We start from the raw sequence: 23,282 nt of genomic DNA, 5'->3' as shown, positions 1-23,282 counted from the left end.
TTTTCTGTCTCACCTTCTAGGTTGAACACGCTCTAATTGTATCCAAAGTAAACCCTCTGCTCAACAAGGCTATAGACACCTTTTCCTCATATACTGCCAAAAAAGGTAACCCTGCCCCCACCCCCAACCAGGCTTATCCTGGCCTCCCAGACCCAGTCAATGGAAACTCAAGGGGAAAGGAAACTTGGGTTCTGTTTATCAAAAAAGGAACAAAACGCTATCCTGTTCTACACCCTCTCCTAAAAACCTAATAAAATGTAGTCAATTGGGTATTACTAGTTTATTAATCTGGATGTTAAAAATTAAGTACAAATACAAGCAATAAGAAATAAACTAACTCATTCTAATACTCTGCTACAATAATCATAGGCTCCTATTTCATTTTGTTATAAAAACAATAGAACAACAACATTAAAACTAATTCTGAAAAAGAAAGATAGAAACCTACTCATAACTCCACAACCATGAAACACCAACTACTGACTTGGAGATATTCCTTTTTCTACTCTACTAAATATATATTTATTTTTAGACCGGAACTTTCCATAGATTAGTGCCTTCGTATATTTCTTTCTCCTTTTGATCTGACAAATTCCTACTCTCCTTTCACAACCCAGCTCAGAGGATCCCTGGGTGGCTCAGCAGTTTGGCGCCTGCCTTTGGCCCAGGGCGCGATCCTGGAGTCCCAGGGTCGAGTCCTGCGTCGGGCTCCCGGCATGGAGCCTGCTTCTCCCTCTGCCTGTGTCTCTGCCTCTCTCTATGTCTATCATAAATAAAAATAAATCTTAAAAAAAAAAAAAACAGCTCATATATGATGACTTCCCAAAATACCGCCAGGAAGAGCAGCTGCCGAGCTCATCAGGCCTCACAACATTCTGTCCCTATCTCTGCTACAGCACTACCCCACTGCAATAGAATTCATCTGTTTTCATAACTAGTCTTCAATAAATTGTATGTTCCATGTGAGTGGAGATCTTTCTTATTTACCCTTGTATCCCAGGACTTGATACCATCCAAGTCTATGCAAAAAAAAAAAGAAATGAAACAACTAAGATCCAGGTGTACATATAATTTGGATTCATCTTTGTTAACTTCCTGTAATACCATAGTGTCCAGTACCCATCTTCAGCAACTGTTAGTTTCAAGAAAGGAGTCTGCTTGCATCACAATCTCTAATAAGAAGTTACTGAAAAACTAGAAAAGGACTTCCAAGAGGCTTTCTCACTGTGGTAGGTAACATAAAATCCTGTGGGAAATGAATCAAGGTATACTTCACACCCATTACACACACAGACACACACACACACGTGTATGCACGCACACGCCCACGTCAGAATATGAAAGAGGCCTCCAGCATGGTGCAGAGGGCAGAACCCACCAGCATTCTTCTGTATTCAGAGATAAAACCACACCCATTCATTATACAAATAACTCAGATGAATTATTAGAGCTGCAGCATGGTATAATTGAGAAAGAACTGAATTTAGATGCTAAACTAAGTTCAAGTTTATTAGCTCTATGATCTGATTCATCAATCAACAAAATATCCTGGCATTCTGCTAGATGCTGGGAATACAGTGATAAAAGGCAGAGTCCCGACTCACAGTACTGCCAGTCTGGTAGAAGAAATAGATAATAAATAGGCAACCACAGCACAGTATGGTTGGCACCATCGTAGGAAATACTGAGTGCTAAGGACACATGTTGGAGGGTCAAGGAAAGATTCCTGGAGGAAGGTAGGTCCCGAAAGATTTTAACAGAGAAAAGGGGTAGGTGTAAGGAAGGGTCTTTCTAGGCAGAGGGAACAATATGATAAAGGCCCAGAGGCATCTACATAATAGGAATCTTAATACCTAATAACCATATAGAGCAATTTTAAAGTTCAAATTGGGTATTGAAATGGAAGGGTAAATTCCTTTGTGAATGGCCCTTAGTAAGATTATAAAACCAAACAATGAATAAAAGAGCCCTCAGCTCACGTGGAGCATACAATTAACTGAAGACTAGTGCCTTCACATGGTCTTTCCTTTTGTCTTTGTTCTAGTCACTTCTAATAAAGACACCAGTCGTACTGAATTAGGAGCCCTCCTAAGGACTTCATTTTTGCCCTAATTACCTCTACAAGGCTCTATATCCAAATACAGTTAACATTCTGAGATATTAGAGGTTAGGACTTCAACATATGAATTTGAGGAGGAAGCACCCCCCCCCCAACCAATGAGCCTTTTTTAGACATTTTCTCCTAATCATCCTTCCCTCATAAAATTTAAATATTCGTTATATCTAAAATTTTAGCTGCCCCCAAAGAAAACAATTTTTGTCCCCTTGGGGGCAACATCACCTTCACTGAGAATGTATGTTTTACTTTTCTGTTAACACTTTTTCTGAGTTTCATACATTTTTTACAATGATTAAGTTATACTCTTTAATCAGGAAAATAGCAAACTATTTTTTTTTTTAGATTTTATTTAAATTCAAGTTAGTTAGCATATAGTGTATTATTAATTTCAGGGTTAGAATTTAGTGATTCATTAGCTGCATATAATATCCGGTGCTCCTGGGATCCCTGGGTGGCGCAGTGGTTTAGCGCCTGCCTTTGGCCCAGGGCGCGATCTTGGAGACCCGGGATCGAGTCCCACGTCGGGCTCCCAGTGCGTGGAGCCTGCTTCTCCCTCTGCCTATGTCTCTGCCTTTCTCTCTCTCTCTCTCTCTGTGTAACTATCATAAATAAATAAAAATTAAAAAAAAAAAATATCCGGTGCTCCTAACATCAAGTGCCCTCCTCCTTAATGCTCATCACCACCCCCCACTCACCTCCCTTCCAGTAACCTCAGTTCATTCCCTATACATAAGATTCTCATACAGTTTGCCTCCCTGTTTTTATTATTTTTCCTTCTCTTCCCCTAGGTCTATGTTTCCTTAAATTCCACATATGAGTGAAATCATAGTATTTGTCTTTCTCTGACTGACTTAGATCACTTAGTATAACATCCTCTAGTTCTATCCACATCACTGCAAATGGCAAGATTTTATTCTTTCTGATGGCAAGTAATACTCCATTGTACATATTACATATATATATATATATACCACATCTTCTTTATCCATTCATTTGTCGATAGACTTCTGGGCTCCTTCCATAGTCTGGCTACTGTGGACTTTGCTGCTATAAACATTGGGGTGCATGTGCCCCTTCAGATCACTATGTTTGTATCTTCTGGGTAAATACCAAGTAGTGCAATTGCTGGGACATATGGTAGCTCTATTTTTAACTCTTTGAAGTATCTCCATACTGTTTGTTTTGATTCTCTATTTGTTCTTCCATCTCCCATTGGTCAGTGTCCTGAAGATCTTGGTAATCTGATGCTGGCGCAATAAATACTGACAAAATGGAATTAAACTCTAGAAAAAATGTTAAAGGTATGGAAAACTGCTTAATAGTTGTTCCTAAGGGCTGCATTGAGAGGTCACACTGTGTACTCTCCTGCCCCCCACCCTACCCCTCTCAAAAGAGCCTCATCTCAGTGAAATCAAGATATATGAACAAGGTCATTCACTAGGAAAGAAGTCACCAAAAGGCAGACTGAGAGAAGTGGGTGGGATGAGAGAAGGGCAGACAATTCCTCACTGGCTAATTTTGTGTATACAAGTCCGAGGACTAAAAAAAAACAAGTCCGAAGACTTATTTATTTAAGAGCACTATGTGCTCACTTTGGCAGCACATATATATATTTAAGAGCACTAGATAGTTGGGGCACCTGGCTGGCTCAGTAGGTAGGTTCTTGATCTCGGGGTTATGAGTTCAAGTCCCATGCTGGGTGCAGAGATTACTTAAAAATAAAATCTTTAAAAAAAAAAAAAGTAGATATTTTTTTAAGATTTTATTTATTTATTAATGAGAGACATACAGAGAGAGAGAGAGAGAGGCAGAGAGAGAGGCAGAGACACAGGCAGAGGGAAAAGCAGGCTCCATGCAGGGAGTCCAACATGGGACTCGATCCCAGGTCCCCAGGATCACGCCCCAGGCCGAAAGCGGCGCTAAACCGCCGAGCCACCCAGGCTGCCCCAGGCTGCCCGAGTAGTAGATAGTTAAAACATTACTTCTGCTGCCCGGCCACCAGCAGCTGAAACCCTTAAAAGTATTTACTACAGCCTAAAGTTTGACTGCTTGCCAAAGTTACTTTAACTGCGAAAATCAAAACTGTAAGAGACAGAGTTGGCTCATTTTGTGTAGATTTTAATTTGGATAAGTCACATCACGGCCACATGAAGATACAGCCACTCAGCAACGTAGACTGAGAGAAAGGAGAAGGGAGAAGAGAAGAGGAGGAAAGAGAAAGAAGAAAAGGGAAGGAAGAGAGGGAAGTAGAGGCAGAAGGCAAAAGAGAATAGAAGGCGGGGAAAGGAACAACTGACATGAGTAATGTCAGCACTTCAGCCATCCAGTCCGTGAGTATATATGTACAGTGAGGGCTTAAGAAAGGAGATAGGAACCTGCTTTGGACTCAATTTCTATATGTACAGAAACTCTAGTGTTTAAAGGTAAATAATTTTCAAAAATTGTTTTTAAGAGTTCTTTATTCTAGATACAAATCCCTTGACAGATGATTTGCAAATTTTTTTTAAGAAAAAAAATGAATCTTTCATTGCAAATTGCAAACAAATCTTTTTTTAAGATGAGAGAGAGAGTGCACAAGCGAGCAGGAGGAGGGACAGAGAGAGAGGGAGAGAGAGAATCTCCAGCAGACTCCCTGCTGAGCTAGGAGCCCAACAAGGGGCTCAATCTCACAAGCCTGAGACCATGACTTGAGCTAACATCAAGTCAGATGCTTAACCAACTGTGTCAGCTAGGTGCACTTAAAAGTAAGTATTCTTCAAATAGCAGACCCCCTTAATAGAAGCCAAGTCCTTCAGCTGGTGCTCAACTAAGGAAATAGGTGAAAAACTTCCTATTTTGAACCAATGAAAAATGGTGATGTCCAATGGTGCACCTTCCTAAGGATTTGCAAGGATAATAGCTCCTATGTTTGTTCTGTGCCTTTCCCACAAGCTGTGTTACCTAATCCAATAAAAGACAACACCACTGTATACAATATAAATGCCCATTTTTGTAATGTGAGTATTAAAAGAAGAAGAATAAAGCCACATCAATCAAGACTTCGTGGCACTGGCATAAGAATAAACACAGAACAATGGAATGGAATTGACAGTCCAAAAATAAACTCTCACCTTTATGGTCAATTGATTTTCAACAAGAATGTCAAGACAATTCACTGAGGAAAAGAATAGTCTTTTCAACAAATGGTGCCAGACAACTGCATATCCACATGTAAAAGACTGAAGTTGAAGCTCTACCTTCTATCATACACAAAAATTAACTAAAGTGGATCAAACACCTAAGTGTAAAAGCTAAAGCTATATAGTTCTTGGGAGAAAACACAGGAACAAATCTTTGTGACCACAATTAGGCAATGCCTTCATAACTCTGACACCAAAAGTACAAATGACAAAAGAAAAAATAAACTGAACTATATCACAATGTAAAACTTCTGTGCTTCAAAGGACACCATCAGGAGAGTGAGAAGACAACCTACACCACAGAAGAAAATATTTGCAAATCATCTGTCAAAGAACTAAAGAAGGGGCAGCCCCGGTGGTGCAGCGGTTTAGCGCCGCCTGCAGCCTGGGGCGTGATCCTGGAGACCTTGGATCAAGTCCCGCGTCGGGCTCTCTGTATGATGCCTGCTTCTCCCTCTGCCTGTGTCTCTGCCTCTCTCTCTGTCTCTATGAATAAATAAAGAAAGTCTTTAAAAAAAAAAACACAAAGGACTAAAGAATTCTTACAAAACAATTTTTGAAAAACCAAATATAAAATTACTAAAGAATCTCCATAGACATTTCTCTCCTGCAGGAAGCCTGCTTCTCCCTCCACCTAGGTCTCTGCCTCTCTCTCTTATCTCTCATGAATAAATAAATAAAATCTTTAAAAAAAAAAAAAAGACCAATACTAATTAGTGTGAACAAGAATATGGAGAAATCAGAACCCTCATGTACCACTAGTGAGAATAAAAAATGGTATATAGCCACTATGGAAAAAAGTCAGGTGGTTCCTCAAAACATTAAACAGGATGAATCACATGGTCCAGGAACTGACTCTCAGGAATATCTCCTAGACAGAAAACATATGCCCATACAAAAACTTGTACACAAATGTTCACTGCATCTTTATTTGTAATAGCTAGAAAGTGGAAACAACTCAAACATCTATCAACTGATGAACAGATCGATACAATATGATACATCCTCATGATGGAATAGTATTCAGCAAGGAAACAGAACAGAGCACTGATATATGCTACAATGTGGATAAACCTTAAAAATAATATGCTAAGTGAAAGAGAACAGTGGTCACAAAAAAAAAAAAAAAACATATTGTATGATTCCATTTGTATGAAATGCCCAGAATAGGTAAAACCAATTTTAGTATATGTGCTGCCGAAGCGAGCACCAGAATAGGTAAAACCATAGAGATAAAAAGTAAACTAAGGGATCCCTGGGTGGCTCAGCGGTTTGGCACCCACCTTCAGCCCAGGGCATGATCCTGGAGTCCCAGGATCAGGTCCCACGTCGGTCTCCCTGCATGGAGCCTGCTTCTCCCTCTGCCTGTCTCTCTCTCTCTTTCTCTCTCCCTCTCTCTGGTCCTCATGAATGAATTAAAAAAATAAAAAATAATAAAAATTAAAAAAGGTAAACTAGTGGCTACCACGGGCTGCAGGGACAGCGTAACAAGGAATGACTGCCAAAAGTTTCTCCTTGGAGTGATGAAGATAGTCTGGAATAAGATAATAGTAATAACTAGACAATCCTGTGTACACACTGAAAACCACCAAATTGTGCTCTTTAAAAGGGTGAATATTAGGGGTGTCTGGGTGGCTCGATTTTCAGTTTTGGCTCAGGTCATGATCTCAGGGTTTGAGATTAAGCCCATGTCAGGCTCTGTGCTGGGCATGGAGCCTGCTTAAGATTCTCTTTGTTGGGATCCCTGGGTGGCGCAGCGGTTTTGCGCCTGCCTTTGGCCCAGGGCGCGATCCTGGGGACCTGGGATTGAATCCCATGTCGGGCTCCCGGTGCGTGGAGCCTGCTTCTCCCTCTGCCTGTGTCTCTGCCTCTCTCTCTCTCTCTCTCTCTCTCTGTGCCTATCATAAATAAATGAAAATTTAAAAAAAAATTTTAAAAATCTCTGCCCCTCTCTCTCTCTCTCTCTCTGTGCCTATCATAAATAAATGAAAATTTAAAAAAAATTTTTAAAAAAAGATTCTCTTTGTCCTTCTGTCTCCCCCCTCCCACATCCCATGTTCTGTCTCTTTCCCCTCCAAAAAATTGTAAGAAATAAAAAATAAGAGAGTGAATGTTATAGTATATGAATTGAATCTTTAAAAGCTAGGGATTTTTTTATTTAAAAGGAAAAAAAGTAGAAATGACATGGTGGAACATAAGCGAATTTTCTTCTCCGCCCTTGTTACCATACATGAAGCAAGACTTATATTAAAGCAAATAAGTCTCTATTTCCATAAACTATCTTTCATTAATGTCAACAACTTCAAATGAATTACCTTCAAGTTATAAACTACAAGGGAATACAACTGTGCTATGCTATCAAATAGAACATATCCACTCATTTACTCAGAGTTTAAATGAACACCTTTATGGAACACCTTTAAGGCAACATAGAAAGCCTTAAATAAAAATGATATATGGTGGAGGGGTGGTACCTGGGTGGCCTAGAGGGTTAAGCATCTGCCTTTGGCTTGGGTCATGATCTCAGGGTCCTGGGATCAAGCCCTATGTTGGGCTTCTTGCTCAGTGGGGAGTCAGCTTCTCCGTCTCCTTTTGCCCCTCCCCCTGCTCATGTTCTATCAAGTAAATAAATAAAATCTTTTTAAAAATGATTTATGAGCGTCCATTTCTGGGTTCTCTTTTCTGTTCCATTAATCTACGTGTCTGTTTCTGTGCCATACTGCGCTGATGTTCACAGCTTTGTAATACAGGTTGAATTCCAGTGATGACCCTGGCATTGGTTTTCTTTTTCAATATTCCTCTGGCTATTCAAGGTCTTTTCTGATTCCATACAAGTCTTAAGATTATTTGTTTCAACTCTGTGAAGAAACTCCATGGTATTTTGACAGGGATTGCACTGAATGTATAAATTGCCCTGGGTAACATTGACATTTTCACAATATTTATTTTCCAATCCATGAGCATGGAATGTTTTTCCATCTCTTTACGTCTTCCTCAATTTCTTTCAGAAGTGTTCTGTAGTTTTTAGGGTATAGATTCTTTACCTCTTTGGTTAGGTTTATTCCTAGGTATCTTATGCTTTTGGGTGCAATTGTAAATGGGACTGACTCCTTAATTTCTCTTTCTTCAGTCTCATTGTTAGTGTATAGAAATGCCACTGATTTCTGTGCATTGATTTTGTATCCTGCCACATTGCTGAATCGTTGTATGAGTTCTAGCAATCTTGGGGTGGAATCCTTTTGGGTTTTCTATATTCAGCATCATGTCATCTGTGAAGAGGGGGAGTTTGACTTTTTTTGGGCCAATGTGAATGCCTTTTATTTCTTTTTGTTGTCTGATTGCTGAGGCTGGGACTCCTAGTAATATGTTGAATAGCAGTGGTGAGAGTGGACATCTCTGTCATGTTCCTGATCTTACGGGAAAGGCTCTCAGTGTTTCCCCATTGAGAATGATATTCACTGTAGGCTTTTCATAAATGGCTTTTAAGATATTGAGGAATGTTCCCTCTATCCCTACACTTTGAAGAGTTTTAATCAGGGATGGATGCTGTATTTTGTCAAATGCTTTCTCTGCATCTATTGAGAGGATCATATGGCTCTTGTTTTTATTTTCTCTTATTGATGTGATTGACATATCATGTTGATTGTTTTTACAAGTGTTGAAGCACCCTTGCATCCCGGGGATAAATCCCACTTGGTCATGGTGAATAATCCTCTATGGTCAATGGACATTCAACAAAGCAGGAAAGAATATCCACTGGAAAAAGGACAGTCTCCTCAATAAATGGTGTTGGGAAAATTGGACAGCCACATGTAGAAGAATGAAATTGGACCATTCTCTTACACCATACACAAAGATACACTCAAAATAGTTGAAAGGTCTAAATGTGAGACAAGAATCCATCAAAATCCTAGAGGAGAACACAGGCAACAACCTTTTTGAACTTGGCCACAGCAACTTGCAAGATACATCTATGAAGTCAAGGGAAACAAAAGCACTAAGAACTATTGGGACTTCATCAAGATAAAAAGCTTCTGCTCAGCGAAAGAAACAGTCAACAAAACTAAAAGACAACCTACAGAAGATATCTGCAAATGACATATCAGATAAAGGGCTAGCATCCAAGATCTATAAAGAATTTATCAAACACTCAACACCCAAGAAACAAACAATCCAGTCATGAAATGGGCAGTAGACAGGAACAGCCATTTCTCCAAAGAAGACATACACATGGCCAACAAGCCCATGAAAAAATGCTCTACATCACTTGCCATCAGGGAAATACAAATCAAAACCACAATGAAATATCACCTCATACCAGTGAGAATGGCAAAAATTAACAAGACAGGAAACAACAAATGTTGGAGAGGATGTGGAGAAAGGGGAACCCTCTTGCACTGTTGGTGGGAATGTGAACTAGTAGAGCTACTCTGGAAAACTGTGTGGAGGTTCCTCAAGAAGTTAAAAATAGAGCTACCGATGACTCAGCAATTGTAGTAGTGAAATGTAGTGAAACACCTGCACCCCAATGTTCATAGCAGCAATGTCCACAATAGCCAAACTGTGGAAGGAGCCTCAGTGTCCTCTGACAGTTGAATGGATAAAGAAGATGTGGTCTATATATACACATCAGATGGCTGAATATTACTCAACCATCAGAAAAGACAAATACGCACCATTTGCTTCAAAGTGGATGGAAGGGGATCCCTGGGTGGTGCAGCGGTTTGGCGCCTGCCTTTGGCCCAGGGCGCAATCCTGGGGACCCGGGATCGAGTCCCACGTCGGGCTCCCGGTGCATGGAGCCTGCTTCTCCCTCTGCCTGTGTCTCTGCCTCTCTCTCTCTCTCTGTGACTATCATTAAAAAAAAAAAAAAAAAGTGGATGGAACTGGAGGGTATTATGCTGAGTAAGTCATTCGGAGTAGGACAATCATCATATGGTTTCACTCATACGGGGAATATCAGAAATGATGAAAGGGAATACAAAAGAAAATGAGTGGGAAAAATTAGAAAGGGAGACAAACCATGAGAGACTCCTAACTCTGGGAAACAAACAAATGGTTGCAGAAGGGGAGGTAGGGAGGGGGGATGGGGTAACTGGGTGACGAGCACCTAGGAGGGCACTTGAGCACCCTAGGAGGGATAAGCACTGGGTGTTATACTATATGTTGGCAAATTGAATTTATATTTTAAAAATGTAAAAAAAAATGATTTATGAGACTGAAAGTATAAACAGAAACAGAATTTATGTTTCTTACACTATGTACCTTAGCCAGAGTTCATACTTTATCTGGACCCAAATATTCCAATCCTGAAACTTGTTCAGAGTTAAAGGAAGAAATGCAACCTGCACTTAAAGTAATCGCTACAATCACAACATATTAAGGTAGAGGAAAACAACTTAGATCATATATTGACAAGGCAAACACAATTTTAGAGGAGGAAGGTAAATACAAGATGACTGATCTGTCATTACTGTCACCAAGGAAACTCTGGTATTCATTTGTCTGCCCCTGAAGCAAAAAAGCATCCAACTGAAGACATTGGTTACTGTGGGCACACATTACCATTATCAGTATCTTCCTGTGAGAAATCGAGTTTTCTTTTCCTGGATTACCCTAAGTTTATCCTAGTGCAAAAAATTTAGGAGAATAAGAGCCTTACCAAAAGAAGTAACCTCTTTGATTCTTAGAAGTTCAAATAGGGCTATGACACTAGCTATTTCAATTCAAATACTATGAAAGGGATCTAACTTTTAAAGCCTTACAAGGACTTTCTACAAGGTAATAATTGAGAGCAAAATGTCCCACAGGCCATGCCAGACACAACACACAACTTCTGTTAGCAGGGCTTCTGCAGAGCGGCTGCCAGGCCAAAAACAAACAAACAAACAAAATAGAAGAAAAACAGTTCTCTTCTTCTCAAGAACCCAAAGGTACACAAACACACATTGTATATACACACACATACACACATACTGCACAGCCCCTGGGCTGCTTCCCTCAGAATTTACCCAGCAAGCTCTGTCCTGCAACACAGGCTGGAAATGTCATAAGAGGGACTAGAAGCTAAGCAGCAGCCAAATAGTACCCTGGGAATTCTTCTAGAGAATTAGAAAAAAGAAGGAGGCTGCCTGGCTGGCCCAGCAGTTTAGCACCACCTTCGACCCAGGGCATGATACTGGAGTCCCGGGATCGAGTCCCACATCGGGCTCCCTGCATGGAGCCTGCTTCTCCCTCTGCCTATGTGTCTGCCTCTCTCGCTCTGTATGTCTCTCATGAATGAATAAATAAAATCTTTAAAAAAAGAAAAAGGAAGAGAGTAGGGTGGCTAGGTAGGTCAGGAAAGAATTCACAGGTGGTGTTACAGCCATAGAAATGGGCAAGGAACCGGAAAGGGAGAGAGGAAGGGCTGGCAGGCAAAGTGGAAGGGATTAAAGGCACGGAATCAAGAGGGAAGGACATATGCACAGAGGGGAGGGAGATACCTGGACCCACAGAGTCCAGGGTGAGGAGAGAGTGGTGGGTGAGGACTTGGAACAGACATGGAGTTGGAACCAGAAAGCAGAGGGCCTTGGATGCCAAGCTAAGGACTCTTTGCTAATTTCTCCTTTCTGTGTAGATTAAGGGAGTCACTGTTGGTTCCTGAACATCTGAGTCTCAATTTCCTTATCTGCAAAATGAAAGTTTAGGATGAAAAAAATAGCTATTAACTAATAATAGTTTCATGAGTTGCTTACCCATTACATGTCAAGCTATATGCTGAGCTTGAACACACATTACTACATTTATTAAGCCCCTTCTACTCTCAACCTGCTATGATTACTTGAAAGAGTCTCTCTCTAATTGATTCTAATTCCTACTTTGATCGAGTACATTCTTTTAGAGTAGGAGGAGAAAAGGACCAAAGACACAGCTTCCCTGCAGCTCCAGCAGAATTCTGGCAGCTTTCTACTCAAGCTCCTTCTTAAGCAAGATAAAGGGTCCTCTATCTCCTTTCTTCCTCCCATAATATAAAATGTTCCCTGGTGGAAGATATCTGAGGTTAGAACAGAACAAAAGCTTGCTGGATACCTTAAAAGTAGGAAGTCTCTCATGTAATTCATCACTTTTCCCCTTCATACTCAGAAAGGGAGAAAGAGAGCTTCCTCCAGACTTCTGCTGGAATGATTTCACCAGCTGGTCTTCCTAAATCCTCTTCACCTGCCCAACCTCTGAACACAGAAGCACCCTGGGACTCAATCCTTGGACCTACTCTCTTCTGGAGACACTTTCTCCCTGAGAGTCTCATCTATTCTCGTTTCTTTTTTGTTTTTGTTTTTGTTTTTTTTTAAGATTTTATTTACTAACCTCCATACCCAACATGGGTCTCAAACTCACAACCCTGAGATCAAGATGATCCACCAACTGAGCCAACCAGGCACCCCTACTCTCATTGCTTTAAACATCAGCTCTGTACTAAAGATTACCAATTTTATATCTCCAACCCAGATCTTTTTTCTGAAATTCAAACTCATTTGTCATGTCAACATTGTCACTTTGATGTCTAACAGGCACCTGTATTAGTTTCCTAGGGGTCCCATAACAAAGCTCCACAAACTTGGGGGTTTAAAATAACAGAAACTCATTCTCTCAATTCTGGAGGCCAGAAATGTGAAATCAAGATGTCAGCTGGGCTATGCTTCCGACAAAGGCTCTAGGAGAGGATCCTTCTTTGCCTCTTCTAGCTTCTCACCACAGCATTCTTTGACATGTGGTGGCACAACCCTAATCTCTACTTCGACCTTTACATGGCCTTCTCCCTTGTGTCCATATATATCCTCTCCCTCGAAAACATACCCAGAATCTAACACTTTTCCATCACTATCCCTCCAGTCCAAGCCATTTAGAATAAACTTCTAATGGACTCCTTCTAATGGACACCCTTACTCCCCTAAAGTCATGCCACTCTGAGGCTTAAATCCATCCAGTGTCTTCCTGTCTCATTTGGAGTAAAAGTCAAAGCCCTTGCAATGCCCACAAGAACCCACAGAATCTGTTCCTACATTCCTCAGACCTTTTCTACTTCTCCTCTCTCCCTTTCCTCAGTGAGGGCTACAGGGACTCTTCACTTTCCCTTGGACATGCGAAGCAGACTCTGCCTTAGGCCCATGACACTTACTATTCCCTCTGCTTGAAATGCTTCTCCTCCAGATAACCACATGGTTTCTAGATCCCTCACCTCCTTCAAATGTTAACTTCTCAGAAAGGCTGTCCCTGACACCCTCCCTAAAATTGCCAACACCACCATCATCCCACTCTCATATGTCCATCCCCCTTCCCTGTTTTTTTTCCTCCAAACCTGAACCATGGCCTGAAATACCATATACTTTTTTTAAAAATTTTACTTACTTATTAATGAGAGAGACAGAGAGAGAGGCAGAGACATAGGCACAGGGAGAAGCAGGCTCCCTGCAGGGAGCCTGATGCAGGACTTGATCCCAGGACCCTGGGATCACAACCTGAGCCAAAGGCAGACGCTCAACCACTGAGCCACCCAGATGCCCCAATACTATATATTTCACTTATTCGTTTGTTTGCCTGCTCCCACCCCCCGCAACATATGCACTAGAATGTGAGCTCTACAAGACAGGAAGTTTACTCTGTTTTGTTCATGGTAGTTTTCCCAGGATCTAAAACTATCTCTAGCACATAATTGTCGCTCAATAAGCATTTCTGAATAAATGACAGAATCTAGTACATTCATCTGATCTGAGAAATGAGGTAGAAAGATTTAGCCTTGTCATACAATGAGCTGTAGAACCAGAACCTATTTTGGGCAGCCCGGTGGCTCAGCGGTTTAGTGCCGCCTTCAGCCCATGCTTGGTCCTGGAGTCCCAGATCAAGTCCCACATCCAGCTCCCTGCATGGAGCCTGCTTCTCCCTCTGCTTGTGTCTCTGCCTCTCTCTCTGTGTGTCTCTCATGAATGAATAAATAAATAAATCTTAAAAAAAAAAAAGAGTTAAAAAAAAGAACCAGAACTTATTTTTGTTAAGTGATTTATGCTAATTAAATACATTATACTAATGATAGGTTACAACTCCCAACCCAAAAAAAAACTGCATTTTTTTTTTTTAAGATTTTTATTTATTTATTCATGATAGTCACACAGAGAGAGACAGAGAGGCAGAGACACAGGCAGAGGGAGAAGCAGGCTCCATGCACCGGGAGCCCGTCGTGGGATTCGATCCCGGGTCTCCAGGATCGCGCCCTGGGCCAAAGGCAGGCGCCAAACCGCTGCGCCACCCAGGGATCCCCAAAAACTGCATTTTTAAGAGGAATCCTTTAGAGAAAGGTAACCAAAACCAAAGAAATAAAGCAAATGATGAAAAACTTGAGATATTATAAGGCACATTCTGAGACAGGCCAGATTCTTCTAAAAATCAAGTCACATCAGTAGCCAATGGCAGACCTGAGCAAGGGCAGGGAATTGGCTCCTATTCCATGACACTCATCCCCTCTCACCTAATAAATACTCCTCTCCTGGGCAGCCCGGGTGGATCAGTGGTTTAGCACCCCCTTCAGCCCAGGGCCTGATCCTGGAGTCCCAGGATCGAGTCCCACATCGGGCTTCCTGCATGGAGCCTGCTTCTCCCTCTGCCTCTCTCTCTCTCTCTCTCTCTCTCTCTGTCTCTTCATGAATAAATAAAATATTTAAATATATATATATATATATTTAAAAAACACAGCTTTAAAAAAAATACTCTCCTGCTCTGGCCTTTCTCTAAAGAAGAACTATTTACCTGAGTTTTTCGGTTTTTTTAAAGATATTCCCCCTCTATGTCTTGGTCTCTCTCTGTGTGTATCTCATGAATAAACAGATATAATATTTTTAAAAAGAGGAAGAAAGAAACAGAGGCTCCCAGCTAAAGACTTCTATTCTTTCCTTAAAAGGCAAGCATCTTATATAATCTTATATAATAGAAGTAATTCTTATTCTATCGTACAACTTTCCCCATCTAAACTGTCTTGACTAATTTTTTTTTTTAATTTTAGTTAGTTAACATACAATGCAATATTGGTTTCTGGAGTAGAATTCAGTGGTTCACCACTTACATACAATACCCAGTGTTCACTACAAGAGCCCTCTCTAGAATACACATCACCCATCTAGCCCATCCCCCACCTACATCCCTCCATCAACCCTGTTTGTTCTCTATAGTTAAGAGTCTCTTGGTTTGTTTCCCTCTCTCCTTTTTCTCTCCCTTCCCATATGTTCATCTATTTTCTTTCTTAAGAAAACAGAGTGAGATCATATGGTATTTGTCTTTCTCTGTCTTACTTCACTTAGCATAATGCACTAGAGCGCCATCTACATTGTTGCAAATGGCACGATTTCATTCTTTCTGATGGCTGAATAATATTCCATTGTATATCTATACCACATCTTCTTTATCCATTCATCAACCGATGGACATTTGGGTTCTCTCATTTAGCTATTGTGGACATTGCTGCTGTAAATATCGGGGTGCACGTACCTCTTTCAATCTGTATTTTTACATACTTTGGGTAAACACCTAGTAGTGGTGCAATTGATGGGTTGTAGGGTAGTTCTACTTTTAACTTTTTGAGAAACCTCCATACTATTTTACAGAGTGGCTTGCACCAGTTTGCATTCCCACCAACAGTATATATAAGAGGGTTCCCTTTTCTCTGCATCCAAACCAACATCTGCCATTTCCTGACTCATTAATTTTAGCCATTCTGACAGGTGTGAGGTGATCTCTTGTTGTGGTTTTGATTTGTATTTCCTTGATGATGAGAGATATTGAGCATCTTTTCATGTGTCTGTTAGCCAGCTGAATGTCTTCTTTGAAAAAGAAGTGTCTTCATGTCTTCTACCCATTTCTTAACTGGATTATTTGGTTTTTTTTGGTTTCGAGTTCAATAAGTTCCTTATGGACTTTGGATACTAACACTATCAGATTATGTCATCTGCAAAGATCTTTTCCCATTCCATAGGCTGCCTTACTAGTAGTTTTATTGGCTGTTTCCTTCACGGTGCAAAAACTTTTTTATCTTGATGAGGTCCCATTAGTTCATTTTTTCTTTTGTTACCCTTGCCTCCAATGATGTGTGTAGTAAGAAGTTGTTATGGCTGATGTCAAAGATGTTTCTGCCTGTGTTCTCCTCTAGGATTTTGATGGTTTGATGGTTTCCTGCCTCACATTTAGGTCTTCCTTCCATTTTGAATTTATTTTTGTGTGTGGTATAAAGAAAATGGGCCAGTTTCATTCTTCTGCATGTTACTGTCCAGTTTTTCTAACACCATTTGTTGGAGACTTTTTTCCTTTGGATATTCTTTCCTGGTTTGTCAAAGATTAGTTGACTGTATAGTTGTGAGTCTGTTTCTGGGTTCTCCATCCTGTTCTATTGATTGATGTGTCTGTTTTGTGCCATTTTGACTAATTTTAACTTATTCATTACATTTCTTTTGAATGTATCTAACTTCTACTCTTCTGTCTTACTCATTTACTTTCCTCTATTTTTTCCTATCATCATCTTCTTTCCTCCTCTATGCTATTTTCCAGTAACCTATAACATTCAGGAACCTCTGGTCTTCATATGCTCATTTATATTTTCATGCAATAATTCAACAAGCTATTTATTTTCTTCAGTGCACACGGCACTATAACAGGCCTTCCCTATGCCGTGTGTGTGAGTGTATGCATTTGTGTGTGCATGTGTTTTCCAGACAGGCATATAGGACCAGAGCCAAGCAATTCTGTCTACCAAGGAGAGTCACTCCTACTGTTCTATATCTCCCTCTTAGCCACATTGTTAGGAATCATGACTGCAATTAAAATTTTAAACTACTGATCCCCAAATGAAGTGGAAGATTCCCCACACAGAACCTTGTGTCAAACAGATTTGACATATTTAACAATGCTCCCAAGAAAACTTAAAGATGGAGGTAATAACATTGTCTGACTTTTTATTTCTTAAGGAGGTATTCAAAACTAACCAACTGGGCAGTGCAGGTGGCTCAGCGGTTTAGCGCCGCCTTCAGCCCAGGGTGTGATCCTGGAGTCCCGGGATCAGGTCCCACATTGGGCTCCCTGCATGGAGCCTGCTTCTCCCTCTGCCTGTGTCTCTGCCTCTCCCTCTCTCTCTCTCTCGTGAATAAAGAAGTAAAATCTTAAAAAAAAATTTTTGAAAAACAAAACAAAAAAAACTAACCAACTGCATGGCTGCCTTCTGGTGTTTGAGGAGAACCACAGCCCCTGCTCTGCATTGTAAGGCAATCTGAAGGCACCTTGAAAAGTATGAGGCCAACAAGTCAACCAAGACAGCACATACTCTGTTTGAAGATAGACCAGCCTGTACTTTATCTCACTAGAATTTGCAGGTATTACAGAGGAGTTGGGGCTCACCCCTAAGGACATAAGGAAAAAGCAGAGGTACTTTTGTCAATGGTCTCATCCCACAAATACATAACTACAAAAGTGATGAGTCATAGAAAATAATGGCCCCCTGTCACCTGTGTGAACATAAAGACTCACCTCAAGAGGTTCCAGAGGCACTTCGTCAACTTCCTCAAAGACTGACAGCTCTGAATAGCCCTATTTTTGGCTTGTCTCCTTAACTCACTGCCCAACAATCATAGCTAGTGGTTCTGAGTCACACTGCCAAATCTCAGGTGACTTCTGTTGTCTTAAAGGGTGAAGAGTCACTTCAGACATCTATGATCAGCCTGTGTCCAGATACAGGCTGCAGAAAGGTCACTTCATTTTTTCAGTTGTGGGTGAACTTTTGGTGAATCTGTAAAAAGCAGTTTCAGTTCAAGAGGAGAATTGGAGGGCAGCCCCGGTGGCGCAGCGGTTTAGCACTGCCTGCAGCCCAGGGTCTGATCCTGGAGACCTGGGATCGAGTCCCGCGTCGGGCTACCTGCATGGAGCCTGCTTCTCCCTCTGCCTGTGTCTCTGCCTCTCTCTCTGTGTCTCTATGAATAAATAAATAAAATCTTTGGGGAAAAAAAAAAGAGGAGAATTGGAGGCCAGAATACATAACATGAGGAATTTGTAGAAATGCTAAGAGTTAAGGTAAATACTTGAGGCTATACTTGGGAAAAACCTGTGAGTGAGTGAGCGAGCGAGCCAGTGGGAGAAAAAGACTGAATAGCATCTCCAAGAGTAAGCCCTGGTAGCTGTTTGTTTTTCATTTTTTTTTAGGAAGATTTATTTATTTAGGGGCACCTGGCTAGCTCAATCGGTTAAGGGTCTGCCTTTGGCTCAGGTCATGATCTCAGGGTCCTGGGATCAGCCCCCCATAGGGCTCCCTGCTCAGCAGGGAGTCTGCTTCTCCCTCTCCCCTTGCTTGTGCTCTCATGCGCTCACTCTCTCTCTTTTCTGTCAAATAAATAAAATATTAAAGAGTTATTTATTTGACAGAGGAGAGAGAGCACATGCACACACACGAGTGGGGAGAGGGGCAAAAGGAGGAGAGCGAGAATCTCAAGCAGACTCCCAGCTGAGTGGGGAACCAAACAAAGGGCTTGATCCCATGACCCTGAGATCATGACCTAAGCTGTAACCAAGAGTTAGTTGCTCAACAAACTGAATCATCCAACATGCCCTCTCCCCCTTTTCTTGTTAATATTTATTTATTTGAGAGAAAGAATGAGCAGGTGAACAAGGGGAAAGACAGAGGGAGAGGAAGAGAGAGTTGTTTTTTAATAATACGCCAGGCCTACGGCTATTTATATCAAGAAGGGAAAGAACAAGTGGCAGAAAGGAGATAACCTCAAACAAAAGTTTCTGAGAAGATGGGAAGTAATGAGGATAAAAAGCAACTAGAAAGTTCAGCTTTGCAAAAGGGAAGTTTTTCTTCTGAAACACTAAAGAAAAGGAGCATGGATAATGGTTAAGTGAGATAACATATATGCAAATACCTTATAAAGTGTACTGATTCATACTAATGTAATTTTTTTTTAAGATTTTATTTATTTATTCATGAGAGAGAGAGGCAGAGACACAGGCAGAGGGAGAAGCAGGCTCCATGCAGGTAGCCTGATGTGGGACTCAATCCCAGGTCTCCAGGATCACGTCCTGGGCAGAAGGCAGCGCTAACCCACTGAGCCACCTGGACTGCCCTAATGTAAGTAATTATTATCCAGCACCTACCAAATGTCAACTGAGCAAGCACTAAAAAAAAAAAAAAAAAAAAAAAAAAGTCTGTTGGAAGAACTGAGATCTTGAGGAGCCTGGGTGGCTCAGTTGGTTAAGCATCTGCCTTCCCTTCAGTTTAGATCATGATTGTGGGTCCTAGGACTCAGCGCCCCCCCCCCCCTCAAGCTTCTTGCATCAAGCTTCTTCCTCAGTGAGGAGCCTGTTTCTCCCTCTAGCTCAGCCCCTCCTCCTGCTTGTAACACACTCTGTCAAATAAATAAATAAAATCCTAAAAAAAAAAAAAAAAAAAAAGAACTGAGGACTGAAATACCTGAAAAGGGATTCAAAGCAAGAAGACTATGATCAGAGAGGGGAGTTCCAGTCTATAGGATTTAGAGCAAGAAGTCCACAGCATACTGGTAGGTAGAGAGGTGTCCTACGAGTTCATAGCTTGATCTTGAATCCTGATTGCCTAAATATATTGTTTCTACCCTGTGTATAGTACAGAGATATTTAGAGATGTTGGATGAAATAAGATCCGCTGAAGTCAGGGTCTAGAAGTTTCAACCTACTGGGAATGGGAAAGTTCTTATTTATTTCTTCTCTTGTTCCAAATATGGTGGGTGGTATGGAATTTATATTAAACTATTCTTAGCTCTAAGACAGATGCTAACACATTTGTCGTGGATGAAGGAAAGAGTCCAAAAAATACTGCAAGACTCAATAACCTGAGGCTAGGTACAGAAATGGCTCATTGTCTTACACTGAAACATTACTCAGTGCAATAAAACTCTGAAATATCCTCTGAAGAAATACTTGTTTTCCTATTACATTTTTGAAGATACTTATTCTCTAACCAATCAAACACAAATGCTAAATTTTGAGAAACTATTTATAAATAAGATTGCATAAAAACAAAGTCATAGAGGTGCCTGGGTAGCTCTGTTGGTTAAGCATCCGACTCTTGCTTTTGATTCAGGTTGTGATCTCTGGGTCTTGGGACAGAGCCCCACATGAGGCTCTGGACTCTGTGCTCAGCAAGGTCTTCTTCTCCCCCTCCCCTCCCCTCTCCCTGCTTGTGCTCACTCTCTCTAAAATAAGTAAATAAATCTTTTAAAAATGTTTTATAAAGTCATATGTGAATGCATATAAAAATTTGGTAGGACCCCTGGGTGGCTCAGCGGTTTAGCACCTGCCTTTGGCCCAGTGATCCTGGAGTCCTGGATCGAGTCCTATATCAGGATCCCTGCGTGGAGCCTGCTTCTCCCTCTGCCTATGTCTCTGCCTCTCTCTCTCTCTGTCTCTCTAAATAAATAAATAAAATCTTTTTAAAAAAATTTGGTAACTATAAAATTGCAGCTTTATGATGTTACTATTTCACTAACTAAAAATGAAGGTTTTTTAAAATATTTTATTCATTTATTCATGAGCGACAGAGAGAGAGAGATAGAGAGGCAAAGACACAGGCCGAGGGATCCCTGGGTGGCGCAGCGGTTTGGCGCCTGCCTTTGGCCCGGGGCTGATCCTGGAGACCCGGGATCGAGTCCCACATCGGGCTCCCGGTGCATGGAGCCTGCTTCTCTCTCTGCCTCTCTCTCTCTCTGTGACTATCATGAATAAATAAATAAAATCTTTAAAAAAAAAAAAAAAAAAAAAAAAAAAAAAAAAAAAAAAAAAAAAAAAAAAAAAAAAAAGACACAGGCCGAGTGAGAAGCAGGCTCCATGCAGGGAGCCTGATGTGGGACTAGATCCCAGGTCTCCAGGATCACGCCCTGGGATGAAGGCAGCACTAAACCACTGAGCCACCCAGGCTGCCCTAAAAATAAAGATTTTTAAAAAGACTTTATTTACTTATTTGAGAGAGAGAATGAGTGAGAGAGGGGGCGAGCAAGAGTGGGGGGGGGGGGAGAAAGAAACAGACCAAGCAGGGAGCTGGACATGGGCTCAGTCCCAGGACCCTGGCATCATGACCTGAGCCGAAGGCAGATATTTAACCAACTGAGACACTCAAGTGCCCCAAAAATGAAGATTTGACTGCATCTGAGAACAACTCTTGTTCTCTTATAAAAAGACAAAACTGCCAAATAAAAAAAAAATCTATACTTGTTTAATCTATTTGTGCAATACTGCCATCATGAAATTTATCCATTCTTAACTGAGATGGAACCCTGGGAGTGGAAAAAAATGTGATTAATAGTTCCTGCTTTGATATCAACATATTTGTCAATGCTAACTCTACAGCAGACCACACTTGGAGTTGATCAGGTGCAAAAAAAAAAAAAAAAAAAGTGGGCTCTTGTATGTACCCATCTTGATCAATTAAAAAAAGAACTATAGAGGTTAGGTTTCCATCTTCCATCTTTGCTCCTCATGCTATTCCTCCATCTAGCACATTGTAAAGACAATTTCCTGAAAATCTGTGCTGCACATTTTTTGCTCACTCAGTTTCACATAATCACTGCAGTCTTTGCCAGATTCAAAGAGCCAATAAGTGTACATTGGTGTTTTCTTCCCATTATCCTAACTATAGGTTTGGGTAAAGTAGTAAAGGCAATTTTCTTTGTTTTAACAATGAAAACTGCAAGCACGCTACTGCAGCTTCGATTTATAAACAATGATAATTTGGGTCAAACGGGCAAGTTTTTTGAGAAAGCTGGATGAAGTAGTTGCAAAAAGAAGACTTAATGAAAGACATCTTATAGATGGAATTATAGTACATAACCCTATCCCCAAAAGAAGTAACCAGAGAGAAAGCTTATTTGGTCACTGACTGAGCTAGTGGGTAGTTTTTCTCTCATCAACATGAGCTATGGACATACCAGGACAAATGTACAACTACAAAAATGTACAATTAACACAGAAGAAGATACGATGGGGAAAAGGGTAAATACCACAGATAAAATATTAGTGTTGATACATATATAAAAGCAACAAGGAATATGGGGGTTTATCAGCAAAGTACAAGAGACAAAGAAAGATATTAAACATTAATAAAAGGTTCAATAGAGCAAAAAGATGTAACAATTATAAACACATCTAATGACAGACCATCAAAATATATGAAGCGAAAACTACACATGTGACATTTTCCAGGAGAGACCATATGCTAGGCCACAAATTAAGTCTCAATAGGTTCAATAGGTACCTTCTCTGACCACAATGGGATAAAGTTAGAAATCAATAGCAAAACTGGAAACAATGCACAAAACTGTGGAAATTAAACACTACACTTTTAAACAACCAATGGACCAAAGAAGAAATCATAAGAAAAATTAGAAAATACTTAAGAAATAAAATGAAAATGAAGCATAAGACACCAAAACTTATGGAGTACAGCAAAAGGTGCTAAGAGAAATATATAGCTATAAACACTTATATTAAAAAACAAGAGCTCAAATCGGCAACTTAACTTTTACAACTTAAAGAACCAGAAAAAGAACTACACTCAAAGCTACCAGAAGGTAGAAAATTAAAATTAGAGCAGAAAATATGAAAAAAAATGAAACCAAAATTTGGTTCTTTGAAAAGATAAATAAAATTGACACACTTTTAGCTAAATAAACTAAGAAAAAAAAAACACTTAAAATTACTAAAATCAGAAATGAAACTGGGGACATTACTAATTCCACAGAAACAAAAACTTTTATTTTTTAAAAAAATATTTTATTTATTCATGAGAGACACAGAGAGAGAGAGAGAGAGAGAGAGAGAGAGAGGCAGAGACAAGAAGAGGCAGAGGGAGAGGGAGGCTCCCTGCAGGGAGCCCGATGCAGGACTCGATCCCCAGACCCCAGGATCACAACCTGAGCCAAAGGCAGACACTCAACTGGTGAGCCACT

The 23,282-nt window shown here is 40.6% G+C and overlaps 1 protein-coding gene across 19 annotated transcripts in view; it reads right to left on the bottom strand.

The window, feature by feature from the left end:
- The window catches only part of CRACD (capping protein inhibiting regulator of actin dynamics), a 279,581-nt gene that overhangs the window by 240,191 nt on the left and 16,108 nt on the right, over positions 1–23,282 (bottom strand). For 3 of the 19 annotated variants that reach the window (XM_077848089.1, XM_077848093.1, XM_077848087.1), the window contains exon 3: positions 9,975–10,149. The exons of the other annotated variants lie outside the window; for them this stretch is intronic. The gene's annotated coding sequence lies outside the window, so the exon portion shown is untranslated. The remainder of the gene's footprint in view (positions 1–9,974; positions 10,150–23,282) is intronic. 19 annotated transcript variants of the gene reach the window in all.

The sequence above is a fragment of the Canis aureus genome, chromosome 14, assembly GCF_053574225.1.
Source record: "Canis aureus isolate CA01 chromosome 14, VMU_Caureus_v.1.0, whole genome shotgun sequence".
NCBI lineage: Eukaryota > Metazoa > Chordata > Mammalia > Carnivora > Canidae > Canis > Canis aureus.
Note: the sequence above shows the minus strand (reverse complement) of the source record. Positions and strands in the feature narration are given on the sequence as shown.